Source organism: Ischnura elegans, chromosome 7, assembly GCF_921293095.1.
Source record: "Ischnura elegans chromosome 7, ioIscEleg1.1, whole genome shotgun sequence".
NCBI lineage: Eukaryota > Metazoa > Arthropoda > Insecta > Odonata > Coenagrionidae > Ischnura > Ischnura elegans.
In genome coordinates, this window is record NC_060252.1 from 58,714,999 (window position 1) to 58,728,950 (window position 13,952).

Sequence of the window (13,952 nt, forward strand, 5' to 3'; positions counted from 1 at the left end):
CCTCCTAGAAGGGTAGGTACTGTGCTACCTGCTAGCGGCCTGCATCGTAGCGGCGCTCATAGCCTCGCACCAAGGTGGCCTCACAAAGCGGCAGCCGGTACCAGAATGACTTCACACGAGCATTTCCCAGAATTCATATTTAGCCATCGCGTTTCCGCGCACTTGAAAATTTTCACTTTTCATTTAATCGCGAAAAATAGATATCGTCATTTAAAATCTAGAAAGCGTAAAATCCGTACTCCAGGAGTAATAGTCTTTCGATTTAGGCAATTAAAAAATATGAAACCACCCAATTCCAAATATTCCTCTCAGTTTCCATTTAATTTTCTACCAACCGAAAAAATGATAACTTCCCGTATCGTTGATGTATACTGTCCTTCATATTTAATGAGAGCTTCGGAGGCTTGAGATGTTTATTTATATTTTACTTCAGGTCACATCATCAAGGGCTTCCAGACTTTCAGAGGGTGAGTCTCATTTCATCATTACGGCAGAGTGTCCTTTTCGAGGTAATTTCTCGAGGGTTTTCAAAATATGCTCACCACTTTTGACGGTTCCTGCAGGTGGACGTGGGTGTGTTGCCACATTGAAGAAAACGAAAGAATCCATGTGGCGACAAGGTGTTGGCACTTGTGAAGAGGGGACTGACTATCCGTTTGTAATTGGGTGCGTGAGGTGGGGGAATGAGTGGTAGGGATTCCCTTGTCATTAGTCCCCCAAAACTCAAAGAGCGGCAGAATACGCATTTTTCGAGAGTGCTGGTCCTAATGAACCCTCGGCGACATCGACGCTACTCAGCGGCCGGCTTGGAAGCTGAAAACTTCAGGGACCGATAAGGGAGGGTAGATTTTGAAATTGGCGTCAACATTCATATTTAATTTCTCAAATAATTTGATAATAATGCCCACTTTCTATGTTTCCTGTTTATATCCTTCATTAGCATATTTTCTTCCTGCTTTTTTTATGTATGCACATTAACATACATGTTATGTTATAAAATAGGAAGACATTGCATAGAAACATTTTAAATTGAAAATCGATATACCTGCAAATAGTATACTTATTATTTTTGTTCTTATGGATTTTTCCTGAACAACAATTTATAAATGTTTCCACTTTCTCTGTTTCCTAAGCACAATCTTCAGTAGCGTTTTTTCCTCCGCACTTAACCTGTCTTTTCTTTATGTAGGTACATGCATTTGTTACGTTATGAAAAGGGAAGAGATTATGTAGACACATTTTAAAAGGAAAAATCTGTCTGTTTTGGTAATTATCGATGTACCTGCAAATTGTATGATTACTATTTTTTTCATATGAACTTATTTTTTTCCTGAACAGCAAATACATTTGTATCCATTTATCAATCCACGAAAACTTTAGGGACCGATAAGGAAGGGTGGATTTTGAAATTGGCGTTAACATTCGTATTTCCTTTCTAAAATCATTCGATAATTGTGCCCACTTCTCTGTTTCCTATCTTCAGTTGCGTCTATTCCTCCGTATTGAAACCTGTCTTCTTTTACGTAGGCACATAGATTTGTTATGTTATTAATGGATGTTAGGATATTAGATAGAGACATTTCAAAATGAAAAGTTAGTCTGTTTTTGAAAAAAATTGATGTGCCTGCATATAGTATAATTAATAATTTTTCTCTTATGGATTTTTCCTGAGCATTAAATATTTTTCTATCTATACTTATATATAAATAGATTTTTTTCTTCTAAAGACACATTTCTCTTGCAGTACAGTTTTCTTGGGTTCCGCACTGGGTCAAATCCTCCATTTATTTTTGTTCTAATGGACTTATTATTTTCCTGAACAATAAATATATTTGTATCCATCTAACAATCTAACCGGGCGAGGTTCTCCATATTGGTATACGTACCACGAGGCTGGTAGGAAATGGCATTGGATTCCTGGATCCCTGTTGGCGATGGGCGAGTTGTTCATCGAAACGTTGGAAGGAGGTGTGGAGGACCTGACCCGGTGCGAAAAGCGAGAAAACTGCGAGAGAAATGGATCGTTAGAAGAAAAAAATCCTTAGATAGCTATAGATATGGATATAAAATATTTATTGCTTAGGAAAAATTAATAAACGTAAAAGTTTTAATTATAACCATTAGTAACCATTAACCGTTAATTAACCAGAAACCATTAGTTTAGTAACCATTTGTAAGCACATCGATGTTTTCAAAAACAGACTAACTTTTCATTTTGAAATGTCTATATGCAATTGTTCACCGGGAAAAAACCAAAAATTATATCAACCATTTCTCTCCATAAAATTATTACGCAGGCCCAACTCGTAAACTCATCTAGTGTTATCCTCTCAGTTATTTGTTTTTTTCCCCTTACACGCATTCTCGCTCCTCGTAAGAGTGGAAGCTTCCACAGAGCTCTAATACTAGCCCCATCTTTCGGGTTTCCTCCCGCGTAGCTGTTCATCGGTTGACGATAGTTTCGCGAGCACCGCTGCTAAGTGTGAACCATGATTAAATTCAAAGCACTGCATGAAACAAGTGACTTAGTTCCTACGCAGTCACGCGCTCGGGTGCAAAGTTAAATACGCCAAAGGATTAAGTTGGCCATGAAAAAATATTTAAATAGCCGGGATTACTCTGAGAAAATGGCTTGGTGGTGTAACTGGCTAATACACCTGACCGGAGATTGGGGGATCGCGGTTAAGTCAAATATTTTGTCATGGCAAACTGCATCCTATGGTGTATTTTTAATGCTAACATTGGTATCGAGTATGTGACTGGTACAGGGGTGCATCTAGGAATTAAGACTAGGGGGTTTTTGGGCGGAACTAGTACTGGGAGTCTGGGGACTTCCCCCAGAAATTTTTTAAGATAAATGGTTCCAAATGGTGAGTTTTACGGCTTTCTGAGGGATATTTTATGAACCCTTACACTATTCTGCATGTAATATTAATCCAATAAAGTAAAATGAATTAAACTTAAAAAATTCTCTGAGCTCAGGGGGGGTTTATTCCCCAAAACCCCCCTCGCTGCGCCACTGATCATGTTCACTAATTGCGTCCTGGTAGATTCACGATTATATTTTCGGCGGTGGCACCGTAGCGTCGACTAGTTTCCGGTGTCTACGGTTCCAACCTTTGTATGGAATTGAAAACGCGTTGAATTTGAAAAAAGGGCTTCCAAAAAGTCTTGTTCATTTCACTTTTTGCGTGACTTCTACGTATTGAAACCCGAATTAATGTGCCGAAATAATAGGGAAAAAGTTGCTTTCTGGTTTGCGGTTCCGAACACGACTTTAAGTTAGCGATATTTCCTTTTTTATGGTTGGGCCAAAACTTTAGCTTGACATTTCCTCCGAAAAGCGGAACCGAGGCGTGAAAACGGCTATCGAAATTTTTCCCGGGGCTAAAAAAACCAACTATCGATTATCCTCCTCGATAGGTTCTTGTGCATTATGCATGTATCCAGGTGTGGCAAATAAAAAAAAGCACAACCAGGCGTCGCGAATCTTTCCAAGGTTTAAAAACTGGGAAGAAATTTAGTTTTGTACGTACCCAGAAAATCACAGCCGTGTCGGTATATATGGGTTTCTTGAAGGGGTGGAATATTTGGTGGGGATGATACCAAGCTACTGAGAGGGAGACCATCTTACGGTGAACTCGAGTTTGGGTGGGGTTGTGAATCAAATGGAAGGGATGATCTCGAAGTTGGGGGTGGTTGGGGTTGGGAGATTTGGGTGCGGCTCGTATAGATGAGGGGCGTATACGAGAAAGGGTGGGAATTTGAAGGGGAATGAGTTCCTCTTTATTCCACACCCCCTCCTCACCTCAAGCCACCCTTCCTTTTCCATCTCTCATAAACTGCAGCAGAAATCATTTCCGAGCGCGGCCACCATCGATTTTAATAACTTACGGATTCTGGGGATAAACTTTGGCGAGTGGTAGGGGTAAAGGTAAGGTTTGGGGTTTGGGAGGGATTCTGATTTTCTCTCTATCCATATCTCCATCATCATCATCACTGTCTTCCTCTCTTTCTCACTTCCCATTCCTGATTTCACAAGGTTTTGGTCGAAGTGTATATTTTTTTATACTCCTCACTTATTATGAGGGAGTTGATATCTTGCCTCGTTTCAATGGAGCCGAGGTACATATATTGGGATGCTACATCGGTTTAACAATGTTAAATATTTTCTGATGAACTTTCTGGAACCACGATATAGGAAAATAATATTGTAGAAATCATGATCGATTTTGCAAAGATCAGTGTGTGATGTATTGAGTGAAGTTTGTATACTCTGTAAAGTTTATTCACTCTATACCGTCATTTTCTGGAACGCTAGAAGAAAAATCTATCCACGAGTTATAGACTTAAGAATAAACGTTGTTTTATTTTTGAATCTATTATTTCTTAATTTCACAAAGTGAACTCATCACCTTTCAAAATGACTTTCCACCAGTATCAGAAGTTTCAGAATTTGAGTTTTACCTTCTGATATTAGAGATCATCACTCTCTACCTCTCTTTTTATTTTAACTTCCCTTCCCCGATTTCAAAAGGCTTCCCCTACGTTTTGGTAGAAGTGTATTTTTTTATGCCCCTCACTCATTATGAGGAAGTTGATATCTTGCCTCGTTTCAATAAAGCCGAGGTTAATTTATTGGATTTCTACCATGGGTGTAGCATTGTTTAATATTTCCCGACTGACTTTCTGGAATGACGATATAGAAAATGAATTTGTAGAAAACATAGTCGGTAACAAATTTCAGTGTGGAACGCATACAGTGAATTTTATTTTCACTGAACACTAAAAACAAGAACTTCCTGCTAGTGCCAGAAATAGAGTTTTAACAGAAGTTAAAAAAGGTTTTTGATACGTTTTTTGGCTTCATTAGGACAATAAATGGCTGGGCTTAAGTGTTTGTGAAAGGCTTTTGGGGTCAGAGAGGAAATTAAAAGACCTTGCGCACAGTTGACTATTTTATTGGAGCATGGGATGAAATCCAAAATCGAAACCATTCGTCAACCTATGTCCAATTTAAGAGACCGCCTTGTTAATGTAAAGGACCCATTTGGCCTTATGACTCCAGGAGTTCATAAAATCCCTTGTACGTTGATGTCTACGTGGGGGATACTGGGCGAATTATCTCTACTTGACTCAAAGAACATCAAAGGCATTTCCGACTTAGTCAACCGGAAAAATTAGCTGTAGTCGAGCATAGCCTGAGTCAAAACCATAAAGTAAGGTGGGGTGACACCTCAGTTTTATGGCGATCCACTAAATTTTGGGATCGATTAACGAAAGATGCTTTAGAGATACGCCTTAAAAACAAAAATGCTAACAGAAATACCGGTTATTCGATCAGCGGCTCTTGGAATCAAACTACAAAAATAATTATGATCATCATAGGTAAGTCTTCGCTGGTCCATCATACTCCGCCACAAAAATTGGGACTCGACCAAGCCCGCCCCTCCGGAGACCCGGCTTCAACAGTCACTTCAAATTTTAATCAGTAGCTTTGAGAATAGGTAACGAGACGGAACCTGGAATTTGGCTGCCTTAAATTTTCTTACCTGCGCACAAAACTCGAGAGAAACTCATTCATTCTATTCTCCTGGAAATAGTTAAATCATGCATGTGTAAACTAATTCACCGTAAAAAATTGCGCCGCGTAAATACTGAAAATTGCATAAATGCTCGAATGCATGTTCATGAAATAGCCCGTTCTAATTTTGTGCATCCATCCGAGGAATTGTTTAGCCGTGCGCAAGCCATATATATCGAGTAAGCACGGCTTATTATGTTACGAATGAGATGAATAGGTTGCTGTTTAAAGAAATATGCCAGCTATTCATAGAGAACCATGCGATTCAAATGGCTACTAAAGGTCGTGATTCAAATTACCAAACCATGAACATCCTATGAAACAAAAGCACTCCATAAATACCTTTAGTAGGATTTAGTAGGAAGACTGAGAATTTTCAGCGTTTTAAGTCACTTTGTCTCAGAGCAATTAATTCTGTCCTCTAGATATTTCAAATATCTAACAGTACCAGTTACATACATGATAAAATTTAAAAAAAATGGTAATTTTCAAACTTTATTATATAAATCAACTGCTGACCAAGGTTTCGGCCTTCTATCTTTCGACCTTTCATCACTCTTTGCCATTTTCAAGGTCACATATGACCTTGAAAATGGCAAAGAGTGACGAAACTATGGTCGGTAGTGGAGTTAATTATTAAAGCGTAGAAATTACCATTTATTTCTTATATTTTTTATCATAGAAATATCGCATTTCCACAGGTTTAGCCTGAAACGATTTTTTACGTAGCAGATAGGCACAGTTGATTGGCATGATGATCAAACGTACTAGCGGACGTTTTAATAAAGCTGGAGTCACATTTTAAAAGGGATAGATGTAGTCGCTCTGGGAAGGGCACCGTAAAAAGGTAAGACGTTGTTATTAATGCGGTTAACATTACATTCGTTTTATTTTGTGTATCACGAAGCCTCAATCATTTACTTTCTGTCAATCCATTTCAATATTAATAACTTTCAAAACAAAATAAAGAGAATATTTCGTAATGCAATTTTTGTATCTTCTTTTTAATCTCAAGAATGAGCAGATCGTTTGCCTGTTAGACCCTTGTTTCCCCCCAGAAAAAATCCTGGATCCGCCCCTGGGGGAGGAGGGGCTCAAAAATCGCCGAAATAACCTCATGTAATGAATGGACACATCCTTGCAGTTGACTGGTATTATTCACCATACGTATGGGCCGCATTGGTGATAGAGTTGAAGCCAAATTTTAAAATGGATAGATGAAGTCGCTCTGGGAAGGACACCGTCTAAGGGTAAGACGTTGAAGGGATCGGAAGGAACCCTTTTTGGGGCTGGGAGCAGTGGAAGATTATTGAGAGGGGAGGCAATCTGGGAGTGGGTTGAGGAATGAAAGGAAAATGTGGATTTTTAGAGCATAGGCGGGATGTGGGCGGGTGGGTTATCAGGTGAAAAGGGCAATGCGGACGGGGCAGTATTTTCGATTTGGTCCCGGCCTGATTTTTTTCCATCTCATCTGGTCCCTCCTCCTTAAATGAAGCCATCCTCGAGACTTCTTCTTTATGAGAATAAAAAAAGACATTTTGCTAGTGAATTGAATTGATGTATTCAGGCCAATCCGGTGTACGAGGAAGTAGTCTCTGAATGGTCGCCCGGATCAAAAGGGCATATTAGTGGGAAAGTATCGGTGGAAGTTCAGGGTAATGTGTGTTTTATTCTAATCTATCCCATTTTGGGCTCCATACTATTAATTATGGCTATAAACTGGTAATGCAGGAAAAGAGAGACGAGATTACCACATTAGCCCCTTTACTAAAAAAGCCATTCATTTGCTTACTTCTTGCACATTTTTAAGGATATGTAGGTACAGCTTTTATGAAGACTTAAATATGTTAATGGATCTCTTTGACGTTAAATAATAGTCTCGGCGGCAATTAACCCGCTTACTTTCTTAGATTTACGTACCGTTGATGGAAATAACCAGTTTCTGAATGTACATTCTTTATGCAATTTTTTTAAATAACTTAATTATATAGGGAAGTATATTTTAGTAGAGTTTTTCGTAAAGAAAAACCACTAGTTGTCAGACTACGCATGTATCTTTTGATCCTAGCTCTGATTACTTTTATTTATCAGTGAGGGATTCGACAAATAATTGAAATTATATTAACTACTGCTACGGAAGTAGCGCTCCTTTTGAGAATAAATTTATAATTATCACACGGAATGAAATGAAACGACAGAAAATATTAATTATGTCAGCTAAGTTTTGAATACGTAATATAGTGGTATTACTCCACATTGGGTGGTGGCAAGTATGCATGATCAAAAGTGGCACAGACCTAACCTCGGCTAATCCATCCGTAATTACTTTGAAATGCTTCAATAATGCTGCAATATCATTCGCCTTGATTTAGACTCGATACCGGTGTTCCACGAGTAAGAATCGAATTGTTAAAATAATTAAGTATCCAAACTGCTCTTTTCAATTGTGGATTTTTGGTACCTGTTGAAAGAGAGATCATGTATTTTCGCAGGTCACATCATCCAGCCATTCACTATGATCATGAGGATTATGCCGCAGGTCCGATAGGTAAAATTTTCTAATCGAAACTCATGTGGAAAAATAATTTAATAAAGCGGAGAAGTAGGCTTAATGACATGTAGTTATTCATGTTCACTAAGGAATTTTATCATACGTGGATAATATAACAATGAACAATATTATTCCTGTATTTTTATACTTTCGATCATACAAATGTCTCTCATTTAGAATATATTACATACTATACGTTATGCATCTGTTTTTATGCAACTAGGAATAACATTCAGTAGTGAAGTTAGACATTCCAGTGTAAGCATAATGTGTTTTGCTCTGTGGACGCATTTTTGGATTAGTTTTAGGGCTGAAATATCACAATTCCTCGGGATAAATCGTTATATGCAGCTGGAGTATGAAGTGGGATGCTTTGTGTTGCGTATTTCCCATCTATCATGTTGAAGAGAATAAAAAAGCACTGCTGATAATTCCCGATATCTGCGAAGCCTTCTGGATCCGAGTTCCTGTTTTACGGGATACGAAGGGAAAAAAAGGAATTCCGCCATCGACGAAAGCAGTAAAATGTCGTCGATGGCATTATGGAAAAAGAGGGATTCATGATTCTGATGTGAGGGCAATGGAAGGGAGAAAGTTCAAAAGTTCATCGTGACATTACAGGAAACAAGTTTTTTTCCGCAGACGAATTTGATTCACGATAATGGCGATGCGTACGGAATAAAATCCGGGCGTTTGCTTATCTCTTCGTTTTCTTAGAATGACCGCCAGTTCAATACTTATGGTGATATTAAATTTGAATTATGACGGTTTGATTTAGCCCTTTATTGCGTAATAAGTGAGGAATTCAAGCACGTGACAACTCGGCTGTGCTAACGAACATTCTTTAGTTTCGGTGGTCCTAATGTTACAATTACAGCTCTCCATAGCTATAATCTCTGTATACCTATAACTATAACTATTTACAGAGAATTTGTGCTCATGATTATTTTGTATAAATTCGATCGATTCTAAGTAACTAATTTCTAGAGCTTTTTTCATCCCTTTGAAGTTAAACTAACTGCAAAATATGAATTCTATGAACAGATGCGTACTACCTTAAATTTTTTTTAAGCTACCCGTATGCCACCCATAATCACCATAGCTTGTTGTGCGCAATTTTTAGGTAAACCTAGCTGTGATTTGCTTTTCCCGCCGTTGTGAAACCAAGGTGCCGACACATCAGCCTTTTACAAGGAGGATATTTTTATATAATTTGGAATGGCTAACGTTGGTGGTTTAAAATCTGTTTTCTTCCCTATAGAAGACCACCTAGTCGAAAAAAAACTGAAATTGAAGGTATTTATTTCTTCAAACTTAAAATGGCATTAACATTTTCGTATATTTGGACGTTTTCACTTTAGCCAAATAGTAGCTTCATTGAATGAGAATCACTATTACTTAAAGGAATGGTTGATCTACCCAGGTCAACCAAGGCAATTTAATGGACAGAATCAGTGGCTTTGATCCCTTTAAAGGTAGTATGCAGAGTAATACACTCTTGGATGCTTGTAATAATTCCGCAAAATTAATCACGCTAAGAAGTGGCCTTCTTTGAATCCGGCTGTTCATGGAATTGCGTGAAGAGTCGTTGCGGTTATCATACGCCGTCAGGCAAATAAGTTATCATATTACCCAAAGTAGTGGCTCAGCTAGAACGTGAGCCTACCTACAAGGAATTTCATTACGGGGTGCAAAAATCTTCACCGTTTTAATTTAAATCTCAAATTACGCATTTTCATGCAAAGCCACAAAGAGTAGTGGGATAGAGGTATAGAGAAATGAAGAGAGAAGGTAAGGATGAGAGAGAGTGAGAGATCATTTAATTTGCATTAACAGCGTTAAAAATCTCCGGTAGATAAGTGGAGAACAGACTTACAGCGTTACTTAGCAAATTCCGAGCTCGGGGAAAAATGAAGCGTTTTAATGGGGTGAGTGGAAGTTATTCAAGGAAAAACGTCAAGAGAGAGTGTGGGAGAGATAGAGAAAGAGAGAATAAGACTTGAGGGAAACATAAAAGGGTTGAGATTCCATATTCATGAACTCATCTTGGGGTGGTAGTCTATATGGCTCACATAATGATCTGAATAATTTGGTCTCGCCGGGAGAAAAAGAGAAAAGAAAGGAGGTTGGGGAAATGACCGTGGCTAATGTCTTTTTCGTCCCTCCAGCATCCCAGAATTTTTTATGAAAAATAAAAATCCTCGCAACTGATTCCGGACGCGAAGTCCGCGGATTCCAGGCGCCGTGAAATGGACCTATCCTCATATTTTTTATTGTATTTTCGGGTTCTTTTAATCGACGACGAAATAGTGGAGAAACATGCAAATGGCTCGATGGGTGCAGGAGTGATTTCGAATGCGTGTGTGCGACCGGCTAATGTGACGTCACTGGATAGTCGGCGGATTTTTCTGGAATTACGGCTAATGTGGTATCGGGGCGAACGCGGGGAAAGTGAACGCGCGTTTTAGTGGGATTGGTGAAGGCAATTTTAAGTAAAAATCATGGTATTCACATCTTCTTTTCACTCATTTCCGAAACACGCATTTTCAGTGCTGCTGTTTATACAGCTTTCTAGTTCGGAATATACGGTGTGGTGAGAAAAACTTCCTTTTGAGAGGAAGTTGATCATAATATCCTTCGGAGAAAAATCACTTTTTACATATTCTCAATTGAAAACATGTTGCCATGGTCTGATTGAGGTCAGGAAATGAAATTTTGAATAAAACTTTAAATTTACATCCAAAAACATTTTTTTGAAAAGATTTCTTTTGAAAATATCATTTTCTAAAACATTTTCTCATTTCCACATTCGAAAATTTTATGTTCACTCGCCTTTGAATGGATTGAGAACTTTTTCCTCGTTACTGTACATTCTCGTATAATCATTTTTCAATAATCATTACTACCAATTGGGATTCTATCATTGAAAGAGTAAAGTCCTTTCAGGTTTACAACAGAGTGAGATGGTTACTTATGTACGACTTTTCGAGGTACATAGCGTTCAACGTCACGCACCGCCACGAAACGGATCCATACTCTTTTTTTTTATTTTCGGGTTCTTAAATCGGCGGCAAAATAGTGGAGAAACATGCAAATAGCTGGGAGGGTGCTGGGTATGATTTTCAAATGCGTGTGCGCGACCGGCTAATGTGACACCGCTGGATAGTCCGCGGATTTTTCTGGAGTTACGGCTAATGTTTTGTCAGGGCTGACAAGGAGGAAAGTGCACATGCGTTTTTGTTGGATGGATGAGGGAAATGTTTGGTAAAAATCATGACATCCATAGTTTGAATATCTTCTTTTCACTCACTTGCTCGTCAGTGCCGCAGTTTATACTGCTTTTTTGTTTATAAATTGGTAAATTATGGTATTTAGAGGAGGCGACCGATAGTGCTACGTTTCTACTTACGTTGACACGAATCTGTGGGTAGGAGCAATAATGTTTGAATTCCTTAAACTCATGGGAATAACCTTTGCACATCCTTATTTTCATTTCCCAATGTCGCTCGATGCGATATTTTGTGCCTGGGAATGGCATTTTTATAATATATCAGAGATTCACACTGAATACAAAAATAGAGAGTTGGTAATTTAATTTATTGGTTGCGGAAAGGGAGCTCGTGTGCATCGTTTTAGTTCATCGGCTTGTCCGCAGTCTCGCGCCGTGAATACTCGTCGCATTACGGTCTGCGTGGTTAGGCATGTGAGTCGTCGTGCACCCTAAGGAGACGCCGCGCAGCGCCATCTATGAAAAAGCGGTGGCGGTAGGGGGTGAAATGAGGTGGGCGGGGATAGAAATCCGGCGCCAACATTACTCTTCCCACAGTGCGAGTTACAGCCCGGGCGGTGGTGACGTCGGTGGGAGGCAATTGCAGAGTCTCTCGTCGCTTACCCATTCCCTCGTGAATTTGCTTCGCTGTTGTGTGCGAGCTCTCCCCTTATAACTATATGCCCTTTGCGTATTTCACCCCCACCACTCGACTCGAAAACGTGAACTTAGAGAAAGGAAAAAAACATATCGTCGTATCGTGCAATAAATATAATTACGATATTTTCTCTGACTCATTAATAGAGTGGGTTAACTGCCCATTCAGTTCTTCACTTAAAAGGAAACATTAATCCACCTCACCTAGTCATATTTTGTCTTTTTTGTGAAAATTGATTGCTTAAAAATTACGTTGTCAGATTTAAATGTTCACAGGTCAATAAAGTAAATGTTTGCAATGTTCATAACTCCATCAACAATTACCGCATAAAACTTCCCTTCTCCAATTTTCAATTAATTAGAAATGACACAGATAGCCGGTACAGTTCAAAGATGTATAATCTGCGTAGCAAGGTTGCCTTTAGTCATGATAATAAATCGTTAACACCGAATGATTCTCTTCAAGAGAGACTCGAAGAGGGCTAAAAGGCAAAGGACCCAGGTACACGAAGAGAAAGAAGGAAAGGAAAAGGAGGATTAAAAGCAGTGTGGCAAGAAATATTTTCCAAATTTTCAACATTTTTCTGTATCTCAATTACAAATAGTATTTTTGAGAAAATAATGAGATAAATTTCTCAATTATAGAATATAGGGTAATGTTAAATGCACTTTCCTCTACCAACTCTGAAACTTTCAAAATGATAAACTAGTTATGCACGCAAAAAAGCCTTGTAGACTGAAAGAGATGCGTCTCTCATCTTGGTTCAACTTTTACTGCTCCTTAATCCACGCTTTTGTCAAATAATTTGCATGTATCGCGGTAAATGCCTTTAAAGTCTACTACAGAAAGGCCTTAAATTTATGTTGCATCTGTTTGCGTATATGTTTAAATCCAAACTTTTATTCATGCCGGCATGGGATTTGAGCTGTTTTTTACCTTTTAAGAAACCGGTGACAATCTTAATAGCACGAAATGATAATGTTTACTGTTTTATATGATTATTTCCTAATAACTGATTAAACATCATTTTCATGTCCATGATTTTAGGCCCTCCGGGTAATTGACTGCATGTCTCCCGACATTTCGAAGAACGATTTGTTCTTCATCATCATGGGATCTTCTAAATTCCGTCTCTGAAATTGGTCCGGTAAATATGCACCACGTCCATATGTCAGGTGTCGTCTGATTGGCTCTGGTGTGTTCTACTTTTCCCATCTTTTATGCTATACATAAGGGAGTTCATAAAGGGTGTCCAAATATTGCTGATAGAATTCGGAGTCTCGGTTGATGATGTTGGAATTTACGCAAATATTCTTTTCCTTTTGAAGCTGGTTCCAATAACCATACGGACTACCTTGAGAGAGGGCATTTAGGATATCCCCTGAGGATGAAAAACAAATTATTAACCGAAACGTCGCGAGTCATGCAGCCAATTACCCAGTGGAGAACCCGAAAATCCTTTATGCACGTTATACGTCGGAAAAATCTAAATCGGGATTCGTGCTTTCTGGTGGTAAGAAAGTTAGGAACGTAAACAAGCTTCATAAGAAATGGAATCAGAATAAAAACAAAGTAACATTTTTCTTGCGGGGGTAGGCTGTTTTCAGGGGCAAAAGGGGTCTCCGAGGATGTGGTGCAGTCTCCAAGGTCCTTCGTTTGGTTATTTTATCCACGACACTCTCATCCCATTTTTCAAGCACTTGGCGCCAAGTGGTGCCATAAAAGGATGTGGCGACAGAGAAACGAAATAATAAAACTACTTGTGGTATTACGATGCGGTTTGCTGCGAGACGCATCGTAGCTCAGTAGTCTGCTTTCGTGTCGTGCCTAAGGGGGTGAATAGGCGAAAGATATTACAAGTGACGTGGGAGCTAATCCCTTAATAGTGCTT